The 13,876-nt window shown below is 41.2% G+C and overlaps 1 protein-coding gene across 4 annotated transcripts in view; it reads right to left on the minus strand.

The window, feature by feature from the left end:
- The window catches only part of LOC143510462 (carbohydrate sulfotransferase 15), a 74,003-nt gene that overhangs the window by 15,228 nt on the left and 44,899 nt on the right, over positions 1-13,876 (minus strand). For 2 of the 4 annotated variants that reach the window (XM_076999833.1, XM_076999836.1), the window contains exon 1: positions 1,704-1,905. The exons of the other annotated variants lie outside the window; for them this stretch is intronic. The gene's annotated coding sequence lies outside the window, so the exon portion shown is untranslated. Of the gene's footprint in view, positions 1-1,703; positions 1,906-13,876 lie in introns of those variants that run through there. 4 annotated transcript variants of the gene reach the window in all.

A 13,876-nucleotide genomic window follows, 5' to 3' on the forward strand; every position in this document is an offset into this window, starting at 1 on the left:
CACACAATCACCCGTTTCTCTGCTGACTTGCTTCCCTCCCCTCCCAGAACATGGAGAAGGCTCAAAGCTGACTGGAATCTGCTAGGTTGAATATCAAGCAGCTGTTCCTGAGTTGTTCCTGTCCCACATGGGTTGCAAACATTGCCCAACTATTGCTTATTATGCCATTATTGTGCTCCATTGTGCTTACTCATACTGCACATTGCTAAACTCAAAATACATATTATTAACATACATATATATATATATATATATATATATATATATATATATATATATATATATATATATATATATATATATATATATATATTAGTGGTGGGCCGTTAACGGCGTTAACGGCGTTCGTTAATTTGATACTCTTATCGGGCGATATAAAAATTATCGCCGTTAATCTATTCTTAAAGTTGGGTTGGGAACTGGGTCAAAATGGGTAAGCAAACTATGATGACTTTCAACTTGGTAGTTTAGCTCGGCTGTATTCCTAACCAAATTGCACAGTAGGGGCGAGAACGAGTTTTCAAACTTGTGAATTACAAATCGTCCGTGTGTTTACATGGATGCAGCCACGAAGTCGCCAGGTTTGCTTCATGGAAAATTCATTTTTAGGAACGTAAAGTGTTACCGGAGCGGAGCTCGGAGCGGTCGTTTTCTGCATGGTCCTAGCGCTAGATTCGTCGCTATTTAAATATTTATTTTTAACCGTTAAAACTGCAGAGGACCAAAACTGGCTTTTGAAAAAGTGCCCCCCCCCAAATTACGTCCATGAAGTTAAATGTACTAAATGTTGGCTTACATTTCAACTATCATGTTTAGCTGAATAAACATGTTATCAACCCCTTTTAATGTACAGTATGTAGGCTTACAAATTCATGTTTAACTGAATAAACCGTTGAACACAAGTAGCCTACATTTTATTGAGCATGTTTTTTTTTCTTCAAGTATCAAAGTAGAACAGCATTCTCAAGCAGTCATTGATGCATTTTGGAAACAGGAGATGAGCCCCTGGTCTAATGCACCCTCTGTATTAGGAAACCCTATCTCAAAAACTGACTTTTAGTCATTACTTGGGTAGCACGCATATGAGCCATTTTAATATAGATTAATCTAGATTAATTTCAAGATTTCAGTGAGATTAATCTAGATTAAAAGAAGTAATCTATGCCCACCCCTAATATATATATAATAATATATATATAATAGTACAATTAAATAGCTAAATAGTTAAATTTAGTAATACAGATACTACACAAATGGTCAAATATAGAACGAGCACTATATGAACAGTAAATGATATAGATGTAAATGGGACTAATATATATATATATAAAATAGCTTAAAAAATAATGCCTTGACTCAAGAGCATTTTGAATTCTGGTTGTAAGATTATATTGTAATTTTTACTTTAATTCTGGTAAGGGATCTGTTTTCAACGACCAACCCTGGAATATAGTATGTACCCAAATTATGGAATTCTGAAATAATCCCAATTTTGTTTCAATAGTTAGTGAAACATATTTTCAAGTTTATTAGACAATTCAAGTCTTATTACGTCAACAACAAAAAAAATATGCTGATGTGTCTTTGAGAAAACACAATTGATATTTCAAGTGCAATTAATATTTCTCTTTAAAAAGCTTAAATAATCACACATGTACAAAAGCCTAGAGTCATTCATAACTTGTGTAGGAAAAGGCACTTACCTCAACTGCTATTAATTTAAAAAGTGTGTATCTTGGAATCCTGGTTAAAGTACACAACTTTGTGTTCAACGCTTCTACTCCAACATCCAAAACATTACAAAATGTACATCGAACATAATATATGAGAAAATTACTCTGGCTCTTAAAAGGGAAATAGAGCTGACTTTATGCAGTATTTCTGTCTCTCTAGAGCCACATTCTCAACCATGAGAGGAGATGAGTCATTAGGTTAGAGGTGATTGTTGTGTAACCAGATGGGCTGCCGTTAGAATATCGCACATATCCGGACAAAAGTGCTGACTGGAGAGAAACAGCGAGTCTTCCGTGTCAGAAAGGGAACGAGGTCCAGTAGGGAATCATCCACCATCAAAACTCATTAAACACACACGCACACGCCTAGACAAACAAACCTCCTCATATAACACACTAACACTACACGCACCTTGAAGTACAGCCCTTGACAGATGTCCTATGACACCATGGCTGGAGTATGAATGAAACACAGAATGGCAGCTTGCCCTTCAGTCATCTGCCTTCATCATCATAACGTAATGACCGAGTCTGAAACCAGACATCCCACTTCCACATTCAGAGGAAATGCACAGCTAGAGAGAGACTCAGTGTCTTATTCACCACCACACCTGCCTCAGCTCTTACAGATCCACACATAGTAGTGATGTCATTTTTGGTTTTTCCTCACCCTTCCTGAGCTGTATATGGTCTTTCCTCATGCTGGACATGAGGAGAGACCTAATACAGATTTCTCCTGTAATTTGAGGTCTAGTCTACCACTGGGTGCCTCATTTTTGTAAACATAAGTGCGAGTAATATAAGGTAATGTGAGTGGGGCGGTTTGATTGGATTTTTTCTGATTTCAGTGCTGCACTGCAAAACAGCAGCCAATCGGGACTTTTCAGTCTCATGCAAAACATTTCACACTCTCATGATAATGCATGTGAAACCAAGTGTCTGCCGGACCCAACACCTGAGGCCAGCCACAACACCTGAGGCCAGCCACAACACCTGAGGTCAACCACAACACCTGAGGTCAACCACAACACTGGATGAACAATGCCCGTCACTCAGGTGTTCACACCTGACATCATTTTGGACGTCGCCAAACGGACTGCACAGTTACAGAGGAATTCGGGTTAGTTGCCCCAGTTTCCGCAAGAGTGGAGTCCCACATCCCCATTGTAGTGTGGGGAGGGGATCTGCTCTAGTGAGCACTGGGAGCAGCAGGTACTCCGTACCAATACGCAGAAACGACTATCAGAAAATGACATTTCTCACACCAGCTCCCAGCAAGGCACAGATGGAGATAACAAGCAGAAGAAAAAAAACTGGGACCAGCGTGTGTCTACAGCCTTGTCTCCGTTCCTCTTCAGCAGGGACTCCATGGCACCTATAGTTCCAGGATTTAGGAGACAGCAGCCGCAGCCAAACTGTGGAAGGTGTTTAGAGCTGCTTGTAGAAGCATAAAAAACAGAGCCCAGATTGAACTGCTCCCCATTCAGAAAAATAACAACAATGCTACATGAAGCTGCATGAATTAGAATATTAATCTGTGCTGGTGAATCTGTGCTGGTGAATGCAGACTGGCAGTCTTTCTTATTTGATACCTGTAGCTCATCAGTCTGGGAAGGAGATGAATTACATTAGCATCCACGGGTTTCCCATAACCTTAAACATGACTGTAATTTTGAGTTCACTTTTTGCACCCAATTTTCAGTCCTGTCTATGAGCATCTTGAGTACAGGATATCTTGAGTACAGGATATCACAGAACTGTATAACTGCGTTCACACACATATGCATGTGAATCCAATTCAGAAGGGAGGACATACGGAAACTATGCCAGTTTATATAATATGTAATCATGCATCTTCCCTTGTCTAGCAGGTGATGGCACTGGGTTAGTGGCAGTGATAGCATCTCTTCATACGCTGTCGCAGGTGATTATGCCTGTGGGCAGGAATGAGTGCTTGTCTGCTCTCTGCAGCTCCCACGGTGCTACCTCACTATCTCTCCATTGGCAAAGGACACATGATCACCTGCCTCTCAGTGCAAAGCCGAGAGCACTTACACCTCGATTCACGGGAAGACGACCTCCTAAACAACCTCTTTCTCCCACCCTCCATGCACATACATACACACAAGAGGAAAGACACACACACACACACACACACACACACACACACAGACAGTACTACACTCATTTACAGTCACCAAAATCTCAAAATGGCCACAAATTATGAAGCTGTCCGAGAGGCCCAGAGCTACACTGTTATTTCAACCGATCAATCAAATGGCAAACTGTGTGCTGAGCGTTATGCTGCAAGTCCAAACCATCAACTTACAGTATATGCTATGGGCTTTTTACAGTTTTGTGTTAAATTACCATTAAAATAAGCAAAATTGTCATTGAATCTTAAAGGACCGGTTCTAGAAGAGAACTACATGAGCTCAGTAATCGGACTGGTTTTGTGTGTGTGTGTGTGTGTGTGTGTGTGTGTGTGTGTGTGTGTGTGTGTGTGTGTGTGTGTGTGTGTGCGTGTGTGTGTGTGTGTCTGTGTGTCTGTGTGTTTGTGTGTGTGCTTGCTTGTCATTATTTGGTCTGAATCATCAATTTCCAGGAAACTCAAAAGTCAGTTTTGGATAACTTGGGGAGTGTAGCAGGTTAGCAGTATGACAAAGCTGCTTATTAAGAAGCCGACCACCATCTAGGAATCACAATGAGTCACATCAAGATCTGCTAACAATGAATCACACAACACTGTATGATAATGCAGCATTTTGATTTTCTTAATATGAGGAATGTGGAACTTTCCAGAACGTCCTCTGAGTCATTCTTGCGAAAATCCTGTTGACAGTGTATTTGGCCTTTTCTGTGTAACAACCTGTTTCTTATTCCATACTAAACTTGGCCCTCGTGAAAAAAAACAAAATGAGAGCCTTTACAGTAAATGTACGCACCAAACACTAGGTACACGGAACGTTAACACACCATTATTACGGTGGGATACGAATAAGTCCAAGTGAAACTTACACATCAAGGTGAGATATAATTGAGTCATCGAGATCAGTTTGTTTCACAAAAAAAGGGGCAGGTGTCATCACTGCAAAAAAGCGGCCCTCTTATTCTGGACTTCAGGAAGCAACAGGCTGGCTTAGCTGCTATTGTTACCAGAATGAGATCCATTCTTGAAGCTCCGCCAGTGTTCTATTTATAGACTGTTTTCCAGTCTTGGGGACACAGAGTTTGCTCTGTCTTACTTCCACAGTCCCCTGCTGCTTTAAACACAAAGCATGGCAAAAGATCCAGTCATGTCAGGGTCTTGTGAACATTTGCGTGTGTGTCTTTGTTCTTTTTATCAAATGTGCCAAGCACACAGCCTTCACGTGGATAATGGTACAGATTAGAGTCACTGTGTCAGAAGGAAGCAGTCATATCTCTGCACTAATGTTGGTCAGCTCACTGACGCTTCGGAGACCCACACATGCTGCTCTTTAATGTCTCTTGAACATTTAAGCTGCAGACTGTGGTCCTCTGACTCTTATTACACCTTGCATCAGTGTCAGAGAGCACCGTGAAAATTTAGTGATTTCTGCTTAGAATTCTTTAACACTGCCATGTCTGGTTGTATAAATAAGAGTAGAATAGTTTATCCATTAATCAATTAAGTGTGTTTAAGGATAAGGAGGCTTTAGGCCCTTGATGTCATCTAGGATGTCAACCAGGATCCAACTTCAGGAAAGAGAAGCTACTTATAGAGACAGCTATAATGGAGAACTAAGAACTAAGTCATTAGAACTAAGTCAATAGATTGCTAATCTGGGGATGGTATCAGAAACCCAGTGGAAGTGAAAAACACTAGTAAAATGAGGAGTTGAACTGCAGTGAATGTAAATGTATGCTCATGTGTGATCACTTGTGCTCACCAACAAAAGCCTGAAAGATCCCTAAAAGCGCATTCAAGTGTTGCCTTTGGAAGCCACGTCCTGTATGAGCACCTGTATGTCTTTGGCATGGCATTTGCTTTGATGACAGAATGCTGCTCAGTATGTGTCTACATGAATAGCACAAAGATTAATCCATCGCACACAGTGAGCTGCTCTGGCAACCGAGACTACAGGGTACATTTATCAGGACACGCACAGGCCTGTCAAAGCCTAATCGAGGATACCAAAAGCACAGAAAAAAGAACCTTTGAAAAAGGAGATATATCTTGGAGTGCAACTTTGATCTGACAAAGCATGACTCAAGCAGACCACCATAGTGACTCAAACAACCGACCGTCCAGCACGTCAGCTGGGCAGGATAGCGCTATCTCCACAAAACCTGCACCAGACTCTGCGGTACAGACCCGTCCAAACGAGCACAGAGCTGTGGTTTTTAATTGAAACCACACATGGGGGGATACAATTCTGAATGTACTGCAAAGTTTTTATTTGTATTATCTACGTTTGAGCACACCAGACAACCGCTGATGAACTTCACACACGTACATTCTGCTCCTGCACAAAAGAAATGACCTCAAAAGTGATGCTAGGTGCAGGCTTCTTGTAACGGGCGTACCGAGTTCTGACGGACTCCCACCTCTTTGTGAGTTGCTGCTTTCCTTAAGTCTGCATACAGAAATAGCAGGAAAATGACAAATATTCCACCTGCTCCCTAGGCAGTTAGCACAACAAAACTGCACGACATGTAAAATATAATGCTAGCCTACCACACCTCTGTAGCCTACCTGAAGCCACAATGTGAGAGAAAATCCTCATGCAGTTTGAGTCTATATTATCTCAAATTTAGAGTCAAATTTAGACTGAACATTGAATTGGAAAACTCTCCCTCACTGCCAGTCACGAGTGCCTTCCACTGGCCCAACACCATCTAGCAGCCAATAGTGGGGTCAGTGTGTCCTCTAGCAGGAAAATCCAGCCAAACAAATCACAGTTTGACTCACACCAGCACACCATGGCTCTACTGAGTTTTTTTGCCACATCTGTCTATAGCACCAGATGAAGCAGCAATAGACATCCAGGTGTGGGAAGCCAAGAGAATTTAAAATGTGTAGAACACAAGGACTGAAGTCTGAAAGTTTGCATTTCAACTCAAAATTCAAACTTTTGTTCAGATGTTTGCATGTGAGGTAACACCACAAGCAAATTCCGTAACAAATCTTCAGGGTACTTATATGATGATTGTAAAATGTATTTATGTATAGTATTACATATTATATTTTAATCACTTTATTATTGGAACATAGGTTTTCAGAGTTAGGTTTATTGATTACGTTTTCACAGCCATATTTCTACAGTTTCTTTGAGCTGTGACATTGCATATGGGAAGTGACTCCTTCTGACAGTTTCCCTGGAACTGGGAGGTTCTGGCTAACTAATTCATGAGCACACTTTCCTATCCCCACTAGCAGCCACAACAACCAGAGCAAGAAGACATCAGCAAACCGTTCCCTCTCATGGGCAATTTCACCTAAATGAAACAACAAACAAAATTTGGTGTGTTGGAGTGACACCCTGGCTCAGAGCACAGAGACGAATCTGGGGCCTCGCCGGTGCCTCTATGAGGCCAGTGAGCAGACAACCTCCTGTGTGAAAAAAAACAGCACTGACCTACATGAGAAGTCTGTGACAGGAGGTGTCAGGATGTTTGGTGCACAGAGAGAGAGGAAATTAGACATCTGATAAAGATGGAGGAAGGGAAGTAGAGAGATTGGGAGAGAGAAAGACAGAGAACCAGTGTGTTAGAGAAAGAAGGAGAATAGGAGAGAGATGGCTGAGGGGAAATGAAAGCGTGTATATGTATATGTTTGCCTGAGAGACAGAGACTATGAGTGTGTTGAATTTGTGTGTGTGTGAGAGAGAGAGGGGGGGAGGGACAAAAAGAGACAAAAGTGTGTGTATATCAGGTAGAATGGTAGAGAAATTGAGGAAGATGGGAGAGAAGCAATAGAGGAATATATAGAACGAGTATCAGAGAGTGTCAGAGAGAGAGTGTGTCAGAGTGTCAGAGAGAAAGCGTGTGTCAGAGACACAGAGAGAGAGAGAGAGAGAGAGAGAGAGAGAGAGACAGTGTGGGTCAGAGAGAGAGAGAGAGAGAGAGTGTGTGTGTGTGAGTGAGTGAGAGAGAGAGAGAGAGAGAGAGAGAGTGAGAGATGTGACTAGCAGTGCTAGGGTCCTACTGAACACTGCTACATTCTCCTCCTCTCTGTTTATCTATCTCTCCAGCATGCTTTTCATAGTTTGCTCTGCTTCTACTCTTGTGCAATCTCTGTCAGTCTCTCCCTCATCTCCCCATTTGCTGCTCATTACTTCTTGTGAGCTCAGCATATCTTGTAATCCTGTTTCACGAAGGTAACAAGCTTTGAACGAAATGAACAAGCCACAAGCCTGTAAACAAGTCTGGAAGCTGAGATCATGGCAGGAGATCCATCCACTTGCAGAGAGAGACGCAAGGCCAAACACGAGCGCCTGCTTCAAAGACACACCACCATCCCTCCAGTTTGCAGAGATAATGAGTGTGGAGAGTTTCAGCTAAATGGCTATTCAGAAGCAATCACAATTCACATCACACCTCCTCTGCACTGCAGCATTCAACATCATCCTTTCATTTAAGCAGTAATGCCGTCGGAGTGCACCACACCCCATTCAGCTCTCATTGTCACACTGCTAAGATGTTTTTTTTTTTTTTTTGGAATGATGAATTATACATGTTCTGTAAATGACTCAAATCAATGCCTTTTTCCTGCCTCTAGTTTAAGGGGGCCCTACACTAGAAACTTAGACCTAAGAAATCGTAACCTCATTATTTAGTATTATATATTTCATTACAGGTCTAAAAATAATGTTGAAAAAGTGATGAAGTTATTATCTTGGACATAAAAATGGCTAAAAATGCATGTACTACAACATCTATATTCCACAGTGCATGTGTGTGCTTTAGAAACAAAGACACAGACTTGTGAAAATTTCACACACCCCCGGATGTTCTATCAAGGTCAAACAATGACTCTGACAGCGAGTCCACAGGGTACAAACTTTGACCTTGAAATGAACTGAAGGAAGTATGGATGGATTTCATTTTCCTGCCAGGCTTTATGAGCACCACTAAAACCAGTGTGCCAGTGTTGTAATCACGTCATTTCTACGATGCTGTGAATCTCCAGGTACACGTTGTTTTCTCTCGCGTTCAAGGAACGGGAAGAAGTGCAGATGTAACGAGTACACCACGGTAAAATGAAAACAAGCAGCTGAATTATTGAAGAGTGGACCAGAGGCCCCATATGCTGTGTGGTCCAGTGGACCCAGCCAACACCAAACAGCCTGAAATTACCACCCAGAGGATGAGGCGACCTTGTAGAGCACCACATGAGCGTTAGGAGGGGGGGGGGGTGATCTTAGTCTCGTCAGCTGTGTCCTTGGGTGTGGATGCGATGTCCTCCTGGGGGCTTTGGAGGGTCAGGTGAAGTCTGGCTGGTGGAACTCTCACTCCCTACAGTTTGTACTGCTGCAACTCCACAGTCGTCCCTCCTCATTCACGCACTACCACCCAAACTTCATTTCACAGCTCAGTAAAAACATGCGAAGACGGTTCGGGGCGAAACACATTTGTGAGAAGACAACAAGTCGATGTCATAACCTTAAATTAAGTAATATATATTCAATCGTGTGTAGGGTGGAGTTCAAAAAGTGAAGTCCACCCATGACTTGATGTCTTACACATAAAGGGTCTCACCATAAGTTCTACAGCTGCAGTCTGACAAGCTGGCTTGAGATTACTATTCTTGGATTTGAGCTTTGATTTAACTATGCACTCTATATAATTAATACTCTTGAGCAAGATGTTCTCTCTCAAGTACAGGTGTACAGGCAATTAATACATTTGGGTGAAGAAATTAAACTCCTGTAGCTGGGACTGAAGGGAGCAGAAGGGGGCCTTTTGCTTGCCAACCCTGACTCAGCATTTTCTGTGGTGAGAGCATGGCTATGCTGACCAAGCATTTATGGATGGTAGCAGGGGAGGTGATGTATTACATGGTCAAATTTTAAGATCTTTTTAGTGCCAGACTGTTTTTGTTGGCAGTCTTTGGATGATTGTGATGTCCATGTGTGTTCTGGGTTTTGTGGAGTCTTATGGTTAGCTTTCATTCATAAGACCTTGGTTATGATTTCCTGGCTGAAGATGCTCTCATCTGTCCTCAAACCCCCCAAACTTCTGCTCTGGTGTCAGCTTAGCCAGCCATCGTCTCTGCTGTGAATACCAATCTCACTAAACACATTACCCTCTGCTTCAACCAAAGATAACAGCCTCCCCACTTAAGCTGGCATGAACCAGTCAGATGAAGTGAACGCAATGACTAATTCATCTAATCTGACTGTTTACAGCTCCACAGAACGGTTTGTGCATAGACTGTCCAGACGAGCATGTCTAGACTGCTGCTTGTGTGTCTCTGTACTGCTGCTGGTTTTCAGAGAGGAGCTCAGTTTTCGCAGCCCGTTATGGTGAGCCTAAATGGATGCAGAGTTTCCAAAATTACTATTTGTTGCTGTTTGATTTACTACTCATGAAGCCTGTGACATTTCTGACACATCTGTAAAAGCTCAGTTAAGATTTGTGTCCCACATTCTCTTTTGGTGCAAACATCAACAAAGCTTGGAACGCAACAAAGACATAACCACCTGGCGTGGTTGTTTTTTTTCACACTTTCAGCAAATAAACATCCCGTTTCAAGGTAATGGATAAAAATGGATCAGCTACATGTAACAAATAAATAACTCCAACATGTCCTCTTCAGAACATGCTCCATAACTCTGAGTCATGCCTTAGTACATCCAGTGTTTTTTTATATATATAATCCCTGTTTACAGACAGAGAAAGGTTTTCAGGTAAGCTATATCATATAAAAATAAATCCATGGGGTTTATTACTGAAGCCAGAAGCTGGAATTGCCTTTTTAATGGACTGCTCACTGCATTTTTTAATTAAGAAATGCCAAACATGCTTCAGCAGCACATTGCAAAACAAACAGAGTGGGTTATGTTTAATTCAAATGAAAAACACAGCCAAGGCAAGACAAATTCATTTATCGAGTCATTATATCATATATACAATGTGTGGGTGTGCGTGTGTGTGTGTTCAAAGTGTTCAAAGAGTAGTAACCAACCAAATACAAGTCCAGAGTATGATTCTGCAAGATCTGTATCATTTTAAGGTTCTGTCTCTTTACCAGCACTCCATCTAGGACACAGCCCTCCAACACATTTCCTAGATGCCTGTCAATCAACCTTACCACAGCATGCTAACAACCACACTGTGGCACAGTGTATTTTAAAATGAGTAACACTGTCACTGGATAAAAATAAACCTATTACTTTTCGGAAAGTTCCTAGAGATGAGATCCCACTTGCCTGGATTTAGCCTGTGCCCAGCACTCAGGAAAGGATTATAGCTGCACAGTTTCCTGCATGTCATTTTAAAAAGTGCATATCAGGGCTAATGGCACAAGTCCGACTCCTGTGGAGCCTGAATGCAGGTGAACAAACACAAAAACAGAATTTAATCACTTCAGATTCAGCACAGGCAAAGTCAGGACAAACAGGATAAAAGACCTTTATCTCTCCTCTGGAAATGGCTCAGGCATTTCCTGCGTAGAAAAACAAATTATATCCTCATCCATTAAAGGAGCTGACCCATTACACACACTGGCTTCATGCTCTCACACTGTGTGTGTGTATGTGTGTGTGTGTGTGTGTGTGTGTGTGTGTGTGTGTGTGTGTGTGTGTTTGAAGTTTGCAGCAAAGGGCAATACAACAGTCTCTTAGAGACGAGTGTGATTTCAAGAAGTCTGAGCAGTCTGACACTCAGCTCTGAGATGTTTGACCTATCTGAAGGTTTGACTTTTGCCCTTTCCTAAACACTATGCCATTACCTGTAACTGCATCAGGTCAAAGACATGATGAGTAGAAAGAGCTGAGCTATGATCTAATCGCTTCTATTCCAAACCGGCTGTGTCTGGAATATTTTCCCAAATTCAAATATGATAAATATATATATATATATCCATTTTACACACATTACCTTGTAGCCACTTTCGATGACCATTTAATTATGTGTAATTATTATTCTATGTATTAGTAATGTGCTTTATTACCGTATAGCTGTATTTTACAGGCTTACATTTACACACTTTTTACCAGGACTAACTAAAACAACAGCATTAATGTTTACCAGTACTAACTAATAATATTATTGTTCACCAGGACCATTAACTGCTCATCTTCATCACTGGGTTGTGCAGCAATTATGTCAAGCCCAGAACAAAAAAGCACCAGTCTCACCAGACCTACCAATAAACTAAGCTCAGAAGAGACAGGCAATAGGCTGACCTCCACCCACACTCCAACCACTATTCCTACTGCAGGAGAGCTGGCAATGTTGGTGATAAAGAGCCTGCACATGTGGGTGTAGTTCAGGGATTTCCAGTTTCCCCCGGAGAGCTACCTTTCTGTCAAGTTTAGCTCCAACCTATACCTAACGCCCAGTGAAAGAGCTACGAAGGCATTAATTAGCTGAATTGGGTTAGTAAGGTTTGGACTGAAGCTGAACTCCACAGGAAGTTAGCTTTCCAGGAGGAAGAATGGAACTCCCTAGCTCCTCCATTTACACAGTCTGACTGAGCATTCCCTTTGTAGCGCATGGTGTTTGAATAGAAGACTGGCTTGAGTATTCATGAAAAAATGATGCAGTATTTTGCAATGCATGCTGGAAATCTGGTATTTCAAATTGTAACAGGGAAATAATAGATGAACACAAGGTCCCAACAGTCTGGCAGTTTGGGGAAGGGCTTTTGAAGGGCCCATGCAGAACATGCGGGCCTAATACTGAACTGAATACCAAGATCTTTTAACTTTGGATCATTTTTTATTATTGCAGTGAAAATGCGCATTAAAAATGTCATGATGAATAAACTGTAATTCTACAGTGATATTCAGCGCAGGAGGACACAATCTTGTTGTTCTTTCCTAATCTACAGTGTGTTAAGATTAAGTGGCAGCTTTCAATAGGCATGTAGTGTTTAATGTGTATATTGTGCTCTGCTCTGTGCTGATGTGTACAATCTCAGTTATTTCTAATGTCGCTTCAGTGTTTATGATGTAGAACTGGGCCTTCTGTACACCATCTGTTGTGTTGCCTAATTAGTGAGGCACCCTGTAACTCACCCTCTAACTGGTCAGTTTCTGACCACAGGACCACTGCTGATCTAGAATTATTTGGGGAACAGGCCATTCTCAGCATAGCACTGATGTTGACATGTGGCATGGCAGTGGGTGTTGCACTGGTACTATTTTCACAGGCAGTGTAGTGTTGCTGTGATTTGTACACGTGTCAGCACTAATGCTGGGGGGGAAATCATCCGTCACGTAGAAATCCCCAGCCCGCGGTGATCATGCACCCAGAGTTCACACAAAATGTGCACAGATGTTTATCAAGTTGTTACATTTACCACATTGCATCTGGCATTCACCTAAAGTTTGTTCTATTTCAATAGAAAAAAAACCTTCAAAACAAGGCTTAAGATGAAAGACAACCATGCCATGCCTGACTGAGAATTTGAGTGTGCTACGTCAAGTGAATAACAGTTTAATCAATTACTTTACAGTGCCTGGAGAAAGAGGATTATGGAATATATGCAATAAGTGCCTCATCTCTTGCCTTCCTAATAGGCTGTATAAATCCTGCAACTGTACCTTGAGTTATGTTTCATGAGTACCAAACGAAATGCAAAGGAAGAGCATAGCCTTTCCACACCTAGGTCAATCCAAACTGCAAACTTCCAAATATTTACTGGATCTATGATTTATGATTGCTATTACTATTTAATAGTACAATTAAATAGTCAAATAGTTAAATTTAGTAATACAGATACTACACAAATGGTCAAATATAGAACGAGCACTATATGAACAGTAAATGATATAGATGTAAATGGGACTAATATATATATATAAATATATAAATATAATAAATATATATATATATATATATATATATATATATATATATATATATATATATATATATATATATATATATATATACATACACACACACACACACACACACACACACGCACGCACACACATATACATACAAAC

This window comes from Brachyhypopomus gauderio, chromosome 3, assembly GCF_052324685.1.
Source record: "Brachyhypopomus gauderio isolate BG-103 chromosome 3, BGAUD_0.2, whole genome shotgun sequence".
NCBI classification, from domain to species: Eukaryota; Metazoa; Chordata; class Actinopteri; order Gymnotiformes; family Hypopomidae; genus Brachyhypopomus; species Brachyhypopomus gauderio.